This window comes from Lissotriton helveticus, chromosome 5_1 (assembly GCF_964261635.1).
Source record: "Lissotriton helveticus chromosome 5_1, aLisHel1.1, whole genome shotgun sequence".
Lineage (NCBI taxonomy): Eukaryota > Metazoa > Chordata > Amphibia > Caudata > Salamandridae > Lissotriton > Lissotriton helveticus.
Window position 1 is genome coordinate 1,257,077,576 of NC_136065.1, and position 14,777 is coordinate 1,257,092,352.

The following is a 14,777-nucleotide window of genomic DNA, read 5'->3' on the forward strand; positions in this document are numbered from 1 at the left end:
ATCTACTCCAGTTTCTATTATCTCTAATATGTTATTTTTTTCAAATCCTCTTATTCCCCCTCTTTTGCTTTGTAGGAAACTTCTAACTTGTAGATATTTGAAGAAGTGATTTGTCGACAGATTGAATTTTCTCTGTATTGTTACAAATTGTTCCACCCCTTGTGTCCCCATTACATCCCCTAATTTTATTATCCCTTTCCGATACCATTCCGTAAAAACCGAGTCAGAGAATATATCCCCCGGAAGTAACACATTCTCATATAACCTCATATACCTATTAAATTTCCCCAGACCAAACTTTTTCATAAAAGCCTTCCATATATTATATGCGCCCAGTATAGTCTTAAAGCGTGTTCTTTTGAAATATGCCGTGTCAAAATTTCTCAAAAAAATATTTTTTGTTTCTTCGCCCAGCAAGATGCCATAAATCGCTAATGACCCTAAGTGATCTTCTTCTTCTGCTTCAGCTCCACCTATTAATCCTACCATATACTGCAGGGCAGCGGCCCAATAATACATCTTCAAGTCTGGTAACGCCCACCCCCCTCTATCCCGTGGGAGTGCCAAGAATCTCGCCGCTCTCCTAGTTTTACCTTTGGACCAGATAAATTTGTTAATCATATTTTCAATCCTTTTAAACCACACGTTATCAAACCATAAGGGAATTGTTCGGAAAAGATACAAAAATTTCGGCATAATTAACATTTTTATAATATTCACTCTTCCAACCAAGGTAAAATGGAGATTATTCAGTCTGTCTAATTCACCCCCAACTTTCCGTATAATAGGATCGATATTTAGATCCACTAGCTTGTCTAATTCTGAAGTTATAGTTATTCCCAAATAGGTTCCCGTCCGCGCTACCCGCGGATCCTGGCATAGGGCCTTACTATTTTTTATGATTTGTGTTTTCCCGGTATTCAAAGAATACCCGGAGACCTTCCCAAATTCCTTTGCCTCCTGTTCCACGTGTCTTATAGCCTCTGTGGGGGATGATGTTATAACCGCCACGTCATCGGCATAGGCCAGAATCTTGCATTCCCCCCTGAGTGTAACGATTGGGGAGATGTTCCTATTTGACTCCAGTCTCCTGATTAGTGGGTCCAGATATACCGCAAACAGTAACGGGGAGCATGGGCAGCCCTGCCTTGTGCCCCTATTAATTTTTACTTTCTCCGTTAACCCCCCATTAATTCTGATTGCCGCAACAGGGTCTCTATACAATGTCTTTAACGCTGTTAGAAAGCCACTACCAAATCCCAATTTTCCCAAGACACTCCACATATACACCCACGACACACGGTCAAAAGCCGGTCAAAAGCCTTTTCGGCATCTAGTAATAATACTGCGAACGGGTCCCCATCAGCTTCTGTTTTATCTATAAGGGTGATTAACTTTCTAACATGGTGTGTAGTCCCCCGTCCCGGTATAAAACCGTGTTGGGTATTGGTAACTAGAGGTGTTATTACACTGGCAAATCTAGTTGCCAGTGCCTTTGAATAAATCTTTGTGTCCGTGTTCATAAGAGTGATTGGTCTGTATGACCCCGGATTAGTTGGCATTTTCCCTTTCTTAAGAATAACCACAATCTCGGCCTCAGACCAAGTGCTTGGTATTGAGCTTCCCTTCTGTGCCTGTTTCATAGTGTAAAGCATATCTCCACCTAGCTCCTCCCAGAACACTTTATAAAACTCTAGCGGAATTTTGTCTGGACCTGCCGCCTTGCCTGATGGTAAACTCTTCATAGCTGTTTTTACCTCCTCTAAGTCTAACATGTTGTCTATCCTCTTCTTCTCTGTTTCCTCCAGCTGCCTCCCCTCATAATAGTTCAAATACTCCATTATGTCTTCAGGGTCCTTTATATCGCTCTCAGAATATAAGGTCGTATAAAAGTCCCTGAAAACTTCTCTTATTTGTTGTACATTGGTTAAGATCGCCCCTGTACTGTCTTTGATTGCTTTTATCTCCCCAAATGATACCTTCTGTCTAGTTCTAGCTGCTAACAATTTGCCCACCCTTTCATTCATCTCATAACAGTTCTCTCTGTTCACTGTATATTGTTTGGCTGCCCTTTCTGCTATCTGTTCTTCCTCCTCCATTCGCAGTTTAACAAGTTTAAGATATACAGGATCCGTTGGAGCTGCACCGCCAGCTTGATCTGTCCTGCTATTCAATTCGTCCTCTGCCCGCAACAATTCCCTCCTCGAGCCCAACCACTTCTATTGGCTATTAAACACATTTCCTATCTATGAGATGCCTTGGCTTCTTCACATTCACTCCTGTTCAAGTACTTTCAGCCAGAATCAATAATCTTCATCTAGCTGTTCATCATGCTTTTTTTTTTTTAAACGTGTTCTTTCCCAGAAAGAAGGGCATTCTCCCCAGTTACCTTTCTTTCCCTTGCTACTCTTTTTCCTAATCCTGCCTTCTACACTTTTTACTCAGATGTCAAATTCTCCATTCTTAAACTTTTGCCATTTTATTTTCCTCTCTTTTTCCTCTGCTCTCTTATCCTTTCAGTTCTTATCCTCCTTGTCTCTCCTTTTTTCTAACCCATGTTCTAAATATATTCTCCCCTCTCATTCCATTGTGTTTCTTTCTTTTCCCTTTCACTCTTTCCTACCATTTCTCCATGATCACCTAAGATTCTTTACTTAATTCCTATCCTGGTTAATGCGCTCTCATTCCTCCCTCCCTTACCCTTGTTCATCCTTCCTTTCACCCCATTACTTTATTCCATTCCTTCTCTCATTTCTTCCTCTTGTTTCCTCTTCCTTCCACTCTGTTTCCCATCCTCAATGACCCACTGTTGTAGGGTAGACTGCGGCACAACTGAATTCTGGCAGAACATGCAAATATTCACGGGCATCAGCGCAAACTTAGCCATCACCCCCTCAGAGGACTGGGACTGGACCGGTTCCCATCCAACTCCCGGCCCGGGGCCTAAGCCCTTGCCCCTTTTACTTTCCCAGGTTTAGTAATTCAGGAGGACAGGTCATAAAATGAGGAGTGCCACATCTGTGTGAAGCTTGTCTCTAGTAAAGGGAATATCTACATGCTAATTCCAATACTGTTGTTTGATTAGATGGAGGCGAAATGGAGGCGTTGATTAAAAACTTTGCTTAGATCCAGTTTGTGGGCTAGGCCTGACAAACGTATCCACTCTCTCACAGTGGAAGAGCTCAGTGGAAGAACTGAATGCAGAATGTTGAACCAAACGAATCATGTTTTTGCATTTAATCAGTCAGCTTTAATTCATTTAGGTTTCCCAGACGTTTAACCACAGTGCACTGTAATTTCAGAGGCTCGTCTCCCCCCGCCACCAATGCACTTTTTCTGCTGATGCAGGCGGAATCAAGAAGGAACACCCCGCACATTAAAATACCTATCACCTGGTTGCTGATTAGTATGTTAATCATGTGCATATGAGCGTCATTACACTACAGCAAGGTCAAAAGGAACATCAATTTTCAAAGTTAGCGTGGCGATGTCAAGTGCAAGTGCTGCTGGAAGACGGGATAATTCTATGTAATGGCTAGATGGTCCTGCCAACATAACCTGCTCCTTCTGCCGAAGCTCCAATCCTTACCTCTAAACAAAGGTATAACCAGCTGGACAGAAAGGTGACCTCTCTCTCAACAATAAAGAATCAATAGTGTGATGCAGTTTTATCTGAGAATAGAGAAAACGCTCCTTTTGTTGAGGTCACAGACTAGCTCCAGCACCAGCCTGCTGTATATAAGGACTGTAGTCCCAGATCACACCAGCATCCGTCTCTATAGAGCAGCCAACATGGGAAAGGTAAGAGCACATTTTCATGAACAATATTTGACGACAAAACCAGCCAGCCTTTAATGTATATGTTGTCAACGCGTCGGGTGGAAGCATCCATTTTAGCACTGGTGGCGCCCTGTGCGACAATGTTTGTTGGCGCCCCCCAATTACCACCTCCGCCATGGATTACCTCATTACCACCATTTGACAATGCCCCCCCAAGTTTCCATAACCACTGTCTCTTAGATTCATTTAGTTTTATAGCACCTCACATATGATTTTAAGATGTCAGAACACTTTACATCACACGCATTGCATGGAGACAATCATCACTGTGCAAATCAGTATATAGGAAAGGTTACATATGACAGAGGCCTACAAGGAGTAGGAGTCACAGGTCATCCTTGCTGGTAGGCAGTGTAGTTTAAGCACACATTCAGAATTTAATTTAATTTAAAATGTAACACAATTGTTTCTTTAATAATAAGATTTGATTTCTCCTCAAATGAATCCCTTTTATAAAATTAGGACAACGAAAGACTGGGCAAAAAAACTATGGCTCTAATATTTTCCTTGCAATTTACATGCAGCAGGCACATTAACCCTCTGCACTGTGAGAATTCATAACTTCTACTAGACAAAGCACCAGTTTTTCTCCAGGAAGAACATTAATCGCCGGAGTTGTCATTTTTATTGATGTCTGGAATTTGCCGGGTCAATGTATGGGGCATCAGCTGCTTTTGAAAGATTAACATGGCGTCCCCACCCCAAGTCAGTGCCCGGTGCAGTGGCACTGATCTCACCGCCCTAGAGCCGGCCCTGCATAAAAGTTGTTTTCAGTATTTGCAGCATACTACTGATGGTACATTAGGTTCTGAAACCGAGTTACTAGTGCAGAGGAGCCTAGTATTTGAATGAGCATTTATCACGGGAAGCAAACACGTTATGAAGCTAGCTATCACCTGATGTGGCTTCTGCTAATCCACGCATCATTTATATGTTTAGACTCAATTTTAAATGTTGAATACGGAGGAGTTAAAATTATTGGGCGAAGGAGACCAAAAATGTAAAGCCCTGCTTATTGTACGCATTCGATACTAAGGAGTTACACAATTTACTATCTTTAAACCCTCCAATCTCTCACGTCACAATGCCCTGGGCCTGCAAAATGCACCCTTACTTAAGTTTGACAGAAAGACGGAGCCAGTGCGCTGTGTTTCAATATTATGAGCACGCAGCCAATGGACATGGTCAGCGACTGGCTGCCGCCCCCCCCATCCGACCACACCAACCCCAGAAACATGAACATGAGGCCTGGTTATCTTTGGAAGGCGGGGGCTAGTCCCCCGGCCGTATTTATTAAGATATGAAATTAAAAAGGTTTTTAATTGCATGGTCAACAATTTATACAAAAATCAGCAGGACATTAGATACAATATCGTCAACAAGTTTGAGAGGCTAACCTTAACAAAACTCTAATACAGGTTGTTTCCTAACCGAATCTAACATCCTCATCTTGATTTTTGTATCCTACATTTCTGGCCATATGGCAAGGTCGCTAACCGGTGTCAGGTCCTACTAGCTGCGCCTCACCTAGAGATGTGCGCATGCGCAGCCGGGCCCGGTAATTACCCGGTCCACGCAGTGAACTCCATTTACTCACTTAAGTAGGGCCCTTACTCTGCGTAATCCGGTGACGTCATAAGTATGCGCGCGCGGGGTGGCTACCAGCCTAAGGAAAGCGTGACTCCTCCAACCCGCGCCCCTTTGAAGCACCAATTACCTTGCCCCTGAAGTTCTAGGAGGGGCCAATGGCCTCCTCCCCCTGGGCGGGAACCTCCATTGGATGAAGCCCGCCCCCTCAGACCTTAAAATAGCTGCTCACCGGTCATGACCTTACCGCATGCCCCATACCTAATAAATACGACGACCTATGGGAAAAAATTCTAATGGACAACTACTCTGACTAACACAACAAAGCATCACTGTAAGGCTACAAAGGGAAAAAAGGTCCTAAACACAATTGCAAATTATAAAATATTTCAGCACAGTACACTAAAAGGAGAAAAAACTTCCTACACACAATTGCAAATTATAACATATTTTACCGTTCACTAAAAGGGGAAAATTCCTAAAGAAAGCATCATCCGCATAATATTTAACCCGACAATTTTCCATGTGCATAGCCAGGATGGCAACAATCACCTCAAAATTACACCTAACACGACTAATACAGCATCAACCATTTCTGTTCCAGGGATGGTGGGTGGGTTAACAAAGAAGCCCCGAGCGCGGGGCACAACACGCTGTGGGGGAGCGTCCAGGGAACAAGAGGGTCTCCCGGGCGCTCCCCGCCTCTTTATTCACAAGGGGCCGGGTGGGGATGGCAACGCCCCCCGCCCAGCCTCTCCAGCAGCACGCCCCCCCCTGACCCGGACATCCTACCCTGGTATCCGGGTCAGGGAGGTCGCCGGCCAATCGGTGGCGGGTCGCGCCCATGAGGGCCCGCCCCACCATCGAGAGGCACTAAGGGGGAGGCGGTGGCCGCGCCGCCATGCGGGCAGGGGGGCCAAGGGCCCCCCCTTTTCACATGGTCAGCGACTGGCTGCCGCACCCCCCCATCCGACCACACCAACCCCAGAAACATGAACATGAGGCCTGGTTATCTTTGGAAGGCGGGGGCTAGTCCCCCGGCCGTATTTATTAAGATATGAAATTAAAAAGGTTTTTAATTGCATGGTCAACAATTTATACAAAAATCAGCAGGACATTAGATACAATATCGTCAACAAGTTTGAGAGGCTAACCTTAACAAAACTCTAATACAGGTTGTTTCCTAACCGAATTTAACATCCTCATCTTGATTTTTGTATCCTACATTTCTGGCCATATGGCAAGGTCGCTAACCGGTGTCAGGTCCTACTAGCTGCGCCTCACCTAGAGATGTGCGCATGCGCAGCCGGGCCCGGTAATTACCCGGTCCACGCCGTGAACTCCATTTACTCACTTAAGTAGGGCCCTTACTCTGCGTCATCCGGTGACGTCATAAGTATGCGCGCGCGAGGTGGCTACCAGCCTAAGGAAAGCGTGACTCCTCCAACCCGCGCCCCTTTGAAGCACCAATTACCTTGCCCCTGAAGTTCTAGGAGGGGCCAATGGCCTCCTCCACCTGGGCGGGAACCTCCATTGGATGATGCCCGCCCCCTCAGACCTTAAAATAGCTGCTCACCGGTCATGACCTTACCGCCACAGGCCAGCATTGTTAACCGACGATCTGGCCTCCCCCTACCTAAACAGGAGCATACTTACTTTTGCAAAAAAACCCTCCAACCAGGTCCATAGATTATTAGCCCACCGTACGTTCCCTGCCGCAGTCAAGTGTACCCTGTCCCCCAGGTAGAACTAAGCGCCCCAGATACCCCATGTGGAATCGTCTGCAAACGGAGGGCTTGAAATAGTTTGCCAAACAGTGTGTTGATCCTCTTTACCGAGTGATTCAATGCCCTGACCGAGTACCCCTCTCGCCACTGTCACCAGGGATAAGTTGCGACCATACTACTGTGCAACCCGGGCAAGTCCTGGCCACCCACCCCGCAGTATAGATAATCACCCCAATAAGGATGCGCCTCCCCAGTTTGGCCAAATGATTTTCCCCCAGGCGAAGTATCACCACTGGGGGGGGGGCGGGCTGCTGAGCTAAGAGTCCCTGGAAGACTTTCCTAACTGGCTGGGCATAAGCCCTCTTCCTACGGTCTCCAGAAAGAAAAAACATTGACCCGGACATGTCTTGGCTGCCCACCACGCAGCAGAGATGATTTCCTCAATAAGGATGTGCCCGCCCAGTTTGGCCAAATCGTTACCCCCCAGGTGAAGTATCGCCACTGACGGGGAGTAAGTTGTTAGGAGAGAAGCTCAGACCAAAATAATTACTAACTGCCTGGGGCGTATGCCCCCCCCCCTCTTCCCCTAAGGGGACGGAAACCCCTTCTGTTCTGCCCTCCTCCTACATTCACTTGCAAGGAAAAGAAACATGTTTGGCACGCCTCACACATGAGTGGCCCACAACCAAGTCACCATTGTCCGTCGCACGTCTTGCTGCTTTCGTTGAGCTGTTAAAGCCTGATGATGCCCCGCGGCGAGTTCCTCCCCTGCGTTGACAGGTTTGAGAAACTGCAACCCCTTGGCTGTCCATCCCCTGCCGTTGACGTGGCGTGTAGCCTTGCCCAGGTATCTCCAATGGGTCCAATCCGATGTACACGTCCCATCGGCTGTCTGCCCGTTGGGAGTCGTAGCAGTCGTTGCGGTGTGGAGCACCTCCAGGGCATCCGCCATGAACTCGGCCGTACATAAATGGGGAGACAAACAACCATTAGCGTCTCGGATTCCTGATGATAGCTGCAATACACATGCCTGCATTACATTGCCCTCTTACGCTAAGTCCTATCCCAGGCTAGTGTACCCGCACATGATGCAAATGGCTACAGAGACCAGTCCCCCAGTTAGTAATAGGCTTCCGGCTAAAGAACTGTGCCAATTATTTCAATCAACACTGTGTTGGAACACTGCAGCACTGTGCGCCAGAATTGACAGAACCTCAGTATGCAGCCCCCAGTAGACTAGTATTTGTTTTGGTCGATGCTCTGTTGCCGGAGTTAGTTTCCTGTTACTTGGAAACTAATGGCGCTAGAACCGCAGTATTGCTAGCTGAAACAGGACTGGCTGAAGGGGCCTCACGTGCCATGTGCCGTAACGGGGAAACACAGGACCGACCACCACCCTACGGATGTCAAAATTGCAGCCCTATTAGCAAGACCAATGATCTAGCTTTAACATGCCATTACGTGTTATCATCCTCATGCATGTGTGCTCCTGCCAGGGTCACCCCTGTAAAGTCCAAACTGTTGGCTTCGCCAAAGGCTTGTACCCCTCACATGTGTGCCTTTGATACTTGAACAAGTGCCACCATTGCCTACGTGACTTTGTTCCGTGTGTCTGGCATCTACTGCAGTATCACACCTCTAATAGTACCGTGTTTCCTCTAGTAACCTGGATACTGGTCACGTTTTCCTTCTGTGCACTTTCTGCTACTTCCTGACTTAGTTTGGCCACAACCGGCCCTTTACCTCAATGTAACATGACATCTGTTTCGTACCCCGTTCACGTATAATGTTCTCCTCATGTATTAGATCTGTTCCTATTGTGCAGTGCTCCGACATACGTGGGAAAAAGTTTGCGCCCTATACTAAACGCATCAATAACTAACATCAACAAAAATACTCTGTGTGAACTGCAGGTTAACATCTGGCAGGTACACCAGGAGCAATTAGTCTGCATATGTGTATCAAGTAATCCTGCATTCGGCTGCATCACGCCCGACTGTTATGTGGACTGTGACAAAGAAGCCCCGAGCGCGGGGCACAACACACTGTGGGGGAGCGTCCAGGGAACAAGAGGGTCTCCCGGGCGCTCCCCGCCTCTTTATTCACAAGGGGCCGGGTGGGGATGGCAACGCCCCCCGCCCAGCCTCTCCAGCAGCACGCCCCCCCCTGACCCGGACATCCTACCCTGGTATCCGGGTCAGGGAGGTCGCCGGCCAATCGGTGGCGGGTCGCGCCCATGAGGGCCCGCCCCACCATCGAGAGGCACTAAGGGGGAGGCGGTCGCCGCGCCGCCATGCGGGCGGGGGGGTCAATGCCCCCCCTTTTCATTTAAGTATTGCATGCAATTAAAACGACTGGACGGTGTCCGGTCCAGTCGTGAATAGACTCACCTGCGGGCAGCAGTCCAGACAGGGGGAATATAATTAGGGGGTGTCTCGCTCTTTCCCAGTCTCTCCCTGGCCTCTGAGATGCCTGCCGCGCCTCCTCGACCTTGAGTCACACTGGGCGCACTTTTAATTGCGTGAGCCAAATGCGCATGAGCATCACAGGCAGCAAACCCCACAAGTTCAACTAACTAAAACCACAGAGCGCAGACGCGGAGGAGGTGACATCTGCGCACTGCCTCTGTCTACGTCACTCATCATTATCAATGATCACATGGTGAGGTGTTTTTTAAAATAAATTATAACAAGTCCGGTATAGTAGGCTGCCTGCTGCTGCCTAAATAAAATTAAAATCGGCCGGCGGGTCACTGCTCACGTCACGTCACGGAGGGTTGTTCTTAATGCAATATTATGTTTAACTTTACTTTGTATGGTCGGTCTGACACGGGCAAATCGGCCCCCAGAAACAGAACCGGCCCCCCATCATAAAACCGGCCCCCACCCCATCCAGCCTACCGGGGGATTGCCCGGTGCCCGGAATTGTCAGTCCGGCCTAATAAAAGATGGAAATAATCCAATATAAACCTGATCAATAGGAAAAGCTTGTGAGCCGACAAAGGCCACGAGAGATATGGCTCCATATCTAGAGATGATTTAAGCTTAATGTGCTTACGGACACTATTTTTCAACAGTTCCACCTCTTCTCTTTTAGCTTTTTTACGCATAATAAAAAATTGTTTCACAAAAGCCACATCTGCCCTGGTAATACAGTCAGGTATTAGAAAAAGATCCGGATGCCCCAATTCTGTGGTCCAGGCTCAAGGTCTCTTTCAGTAGCTCTTGAGTAAGGCCATGGTCTTCTTTCAGCCAACATTTGAGCCAAAAAAGCAATGGGCGCATAGCCAGAACGACGCAAATGAATGTAAGGCCAGTTTCTTCATGAACTATTAGGTTTGCGGTCTCTTTAGGAACCCCCAGCAACTGCTTTAAAAAATAGTTTTCCGTCACCTGGATACCCTCCAAACCTGTATATAACCACAATTCGCTCCCATAGCTAGCGATCGATACACTCTTGGCTTGATAGATCTTCAACATTGCAGCTATTGGGTGATTGCCCATTTTAGCCACAAAGTTAAAGATTGCTGCATTGCACCTGGTCACCTCTCCCCTTTTCTTCTTAATTAGTGTGCCCCAATCCAGATGATCGTCCAGTAGGACACCCAAATAGGAGAACGTCGAGGTTATTGGCACTCTTTCTCCGTTCACCTTAAAGGTGTACTGCCTCTTGGGGCGCAGCCCGACCTGCATTGCGTAGGATTTCAAATTGTTTATGGTCAGATCTCGGTCGGCCATAAACCCACGAAAAGTGTCAAGCAGGATCTGTAAGCTTTTAGAGGTACGTGCCAGGAGAATGGCATTGTCTGCATATAGCAAGACGGGCAGGCCCCTGCATCCCACGTACGGAAAGTCAGCCCCGGTTTCCAACAAAGTCTTATCTAGGTCGTTGATGTAGAGGTTAAAGAGAAAATGGGCTAAAATACACCACTGCCGTATGCCCCTTTCTGTATTATAATCCCTGGTGACCCTCAGATCCTAGGCGTATGTAATGTGTGCCCTAATATCTCTATGTAAATCCATCAGAAAGTCCACCAGATTTGCCTCCACCCCCATGGCCCTCATGGACTGCCACAACTTCCCCCGATTGACACAGTCAAAAGCGGAGGAGAGATCCATGAAGGCCATGTAGATTGTCCCCTGGGGGGCAACGGTGTACTTTCCGAGGATCAAATAGAGATTAAGACATTGTCCCATGGTAGAGTGACCTGGGCGGAACCCATACTGGATATCAGAAATAATCTTATTTTCTTCCGCCCAGGCTGTCAGTCTATTTAATACAACAGACTTCCAGAGAAGATAAGAGGAATGGAATAGGGGATAGAAAGATGGAACAGGCGAGAAATGTAGGACCAGACTTTCTTCAAAAAGGTAGAAACCGAGGGACAGAGAAAGAGAAGATGAATAAGATCAGCATCTGAAGAGCCACAGGTCCAACAGTTAGAGACAGCGGATTGAGAAAATTTAGCCATATACACAGGGGTGAGATAATGTTTATGATAAAGAAAAAACATAGATTGAGCAAGAGAGGCAGATTGAGAGATTTTAAGAGAACGGGACCAAAGTTTGTCCCAAAAGGAAATGGCTCATTCGCATCCCAGGTCAGATTCCCAAGAAAGTTCTAGTTTTTTTTTTGTACGTTCTAAATTAGGAGCGGAAAAATATTTATTGATAAGAGAGGCTTTAGGTAAAGAAAGGAGTATCCTAAGAAGAGAATTTTGAACTACAGGAAGAGATAAAGAGGGGAGAGAATAGTAAGTGTTTCGAGTAATTGCCATAAGTGTAGTGAATTTCTGTAAGAAGGATTGAGGACAATGCAATAAGAGTTGGAATTGGGAAGGAACATGGAGATAACCCATCAAATAGGTATTTAACCCAAATTATACCCTTTAATCTCCAAGAAGTCCATAAAATGGTCCTGTTGTTAATGAGAATGAGGGAATTGTGCCATATTGGAGACTCTAGAAAAGATTCTCTAGAAATGGGGTTAGAATGTAGCAAGGGTCTCAAAAGGGAGCAAGTGTGAATAAACAAGGGAAGAGAGGTAAAAGGATTTTTGGCAGAGAAAACCATACCTTCCTTGAAAGAGAAGGGAGAATGACATGATATAAACGAAAGTCAGGGAAGTTTACACCACCATTAGACTTGGGTGCGCGGAGAGAAGATAAAGAAATCGTAGCTTTTTGTTCTTCCAGTGAAACTTAGAAAGACAAGAATCAATTTGCTTAAAATAATAGGAGGGAATATGGACTTTGGAGCATGGAAAGAGCATAAATCAGTATGGGAGTGATCATCATTTTGATTGAATCTAAACGACCCCACCAAGAGAGAAATAAGGGGTTCCAAAAGGAGAGTAATTTGGCAATTTGAGATATAACGGCAGACATATTTAATCTAACGGAACTCACAATAGAATTGGAGAACCACATACCTAAATATTTGATTTTTTTAGTTATTCCACATGAAACCAGTAGAAGAAAAAAAGTGGGGTAGACAAAATTTTGTAAAAGGAAGAATTTCAATTTTATCTGAATTAATTTTCTAACCAAACACAAGGGAAAAGGAAGTCAATTCATGTAATAAAGGAGGAATAGAAGTTTCAAGCACAGAAATAAAAAGTAGAATATCATCCGCATAGGCGGAAAGTTTCAAGTGATAATCCCAATAAGAGAACCCTGAAATGGAATCGGTTTTGTGAATTGAAGAAAGGAAAGCTTTGAGAGCCAAGATAAAGAGAAGAGGAGAAAGAGGGCAGCCTTGGCGGACACCGCATTGAAGAGAAAAATAAGATGAGGTACAGCCATTAACTAATACCGAAGTTCTAGGGAAGGGATCTCCAAACCGGTCCTGGAGGGCCGGATCCATGCCAGATTTTTAAAATAACTACATGTATCTAAATGGGGATATGCAAAAAATCTGGCATGGATCCGGCCCTCTAGGACCGGTTTGGAGAACCCTGCTCTAGGGGCAGAATATAATAATGAAATAAGAGAAATTAATTTGGGACCAATACCATGCCACTTCAAAGATTCAAACAAAAAGGACCAATCAACTTGTTGAACGCTTTTTCGGCATTGACAGAAATGGCCACTAAAGAATCGGAGAGGGCGGGAATTTTGTTTAAGACATTAAGAAAAAGATGAGAATTATCTGAAGTCAATCTATCCTTGACAAAGCTGTACTCCTCCTTACCAATCAATTGGGGCATAAGAGGGTCTAGGTGAAAAGCAGATGTTTTGGCAAACAGTTTAAAATCGACATTAACTAATGAAATCGGGCGATAGTTTTTACAAAACTTAGGGCCAGATGCATCAAGGTCTAATCCGCTCGCAAAGGGCCAGATTCTGAGAATCTGGCCCTTTGCGAGCGGTATTTTTGCATTTGGGATGCATCATCCCAAATGCAAAAATCGCAAATAGAGAATTCGCTAAATTGCGATTGTTTGCATTTAAGGAATCTCAAATTGAGATTCCTTAAATGCAATGCATGAAAGTTACAAAAATAGCGAATTCGCTAATAGGGCACGCAAATTACCACGAAGTACAACTTCATGGTAATTTGCAAAAACTTTGAAAAATTCACTTTTGTGCATATTTCAAAGTTTCATGTTGCGCACACACATGCCCTAAGGGCATGTGTGTGCGCAACATATGTGCACAGATCAAAATCAGGGGTGCAACAGGGTGTCCTTAGGACACCCCTGCACCCTTGAACTCGCAATCTCAATTTGCAAATCGCTAATTGCGATTCGCAAATGCAGATTGTCTTCCCATTCATTCCTATGGGCCTTTGAGGCCCATAGGAATGAATGGGGAGATATTCATTAATTGTGACTCGCAATTTGCGAGTCGCAATTAAGGAATTCTAAGGAATCGCTATTTTTGTAGTGATTGCTTGATGCATTCCATTTTGCTATTCCTTATTAGCGATTCCTTATTTTTCGCTAATAAGGAATCGCAAAATGGATGCTTGATGCATCTGGCCCATAGGATCTTGACCTTCTTTATGTATAAGACAAATTATGGCTTCCTGAAAAGTGCCTTCCGTCTTACCAGCTAGAAAAAATGAATGGAAAAGATTAAAGAGCTTAGGAAGTAATAAGTTAGAAAAGTGGTGGTAAAATTCAACAGAGAATCCATCTGGACCAGGAGTCTTACCTTTTTTTAGAGAAAGTAAGGCAGTGGATAATTTATTAAGGTATAAGTCTGATTCAAGGTTAGAGTAATTGAAGTGAGAATTAGACTGAGTTGGAAGATTATTAAGGTATGTTTGGATAAGGGAGGAAGAGGGAGGAGATTGTGGAGTGTAAAGGTCTTTATAGAAAAGTTTCAACTCATTAAGAATATCCTGGTCTTTGTAAATGAGAGAACCATCTGAAGAGTAAATAGATTCTATTAAAGTATGGTCTTTGCACGCATGAAGGTAATTTGCTAGCAGTTTTCCTGCTTTATCATGACCACCATAGCAGCAAGCACTACTGCAAAGAAATATTGAGGATGCATTATCGTATGTGGTCTTAATTGAAATCTAATTTGGCTCGTAATAAATCTGTTGGCATAGTGTCCATGGAAGTATAAAATGTATGTTCTAAATTCTTAATATGCACTAAGGAGGTTTTTTGTTG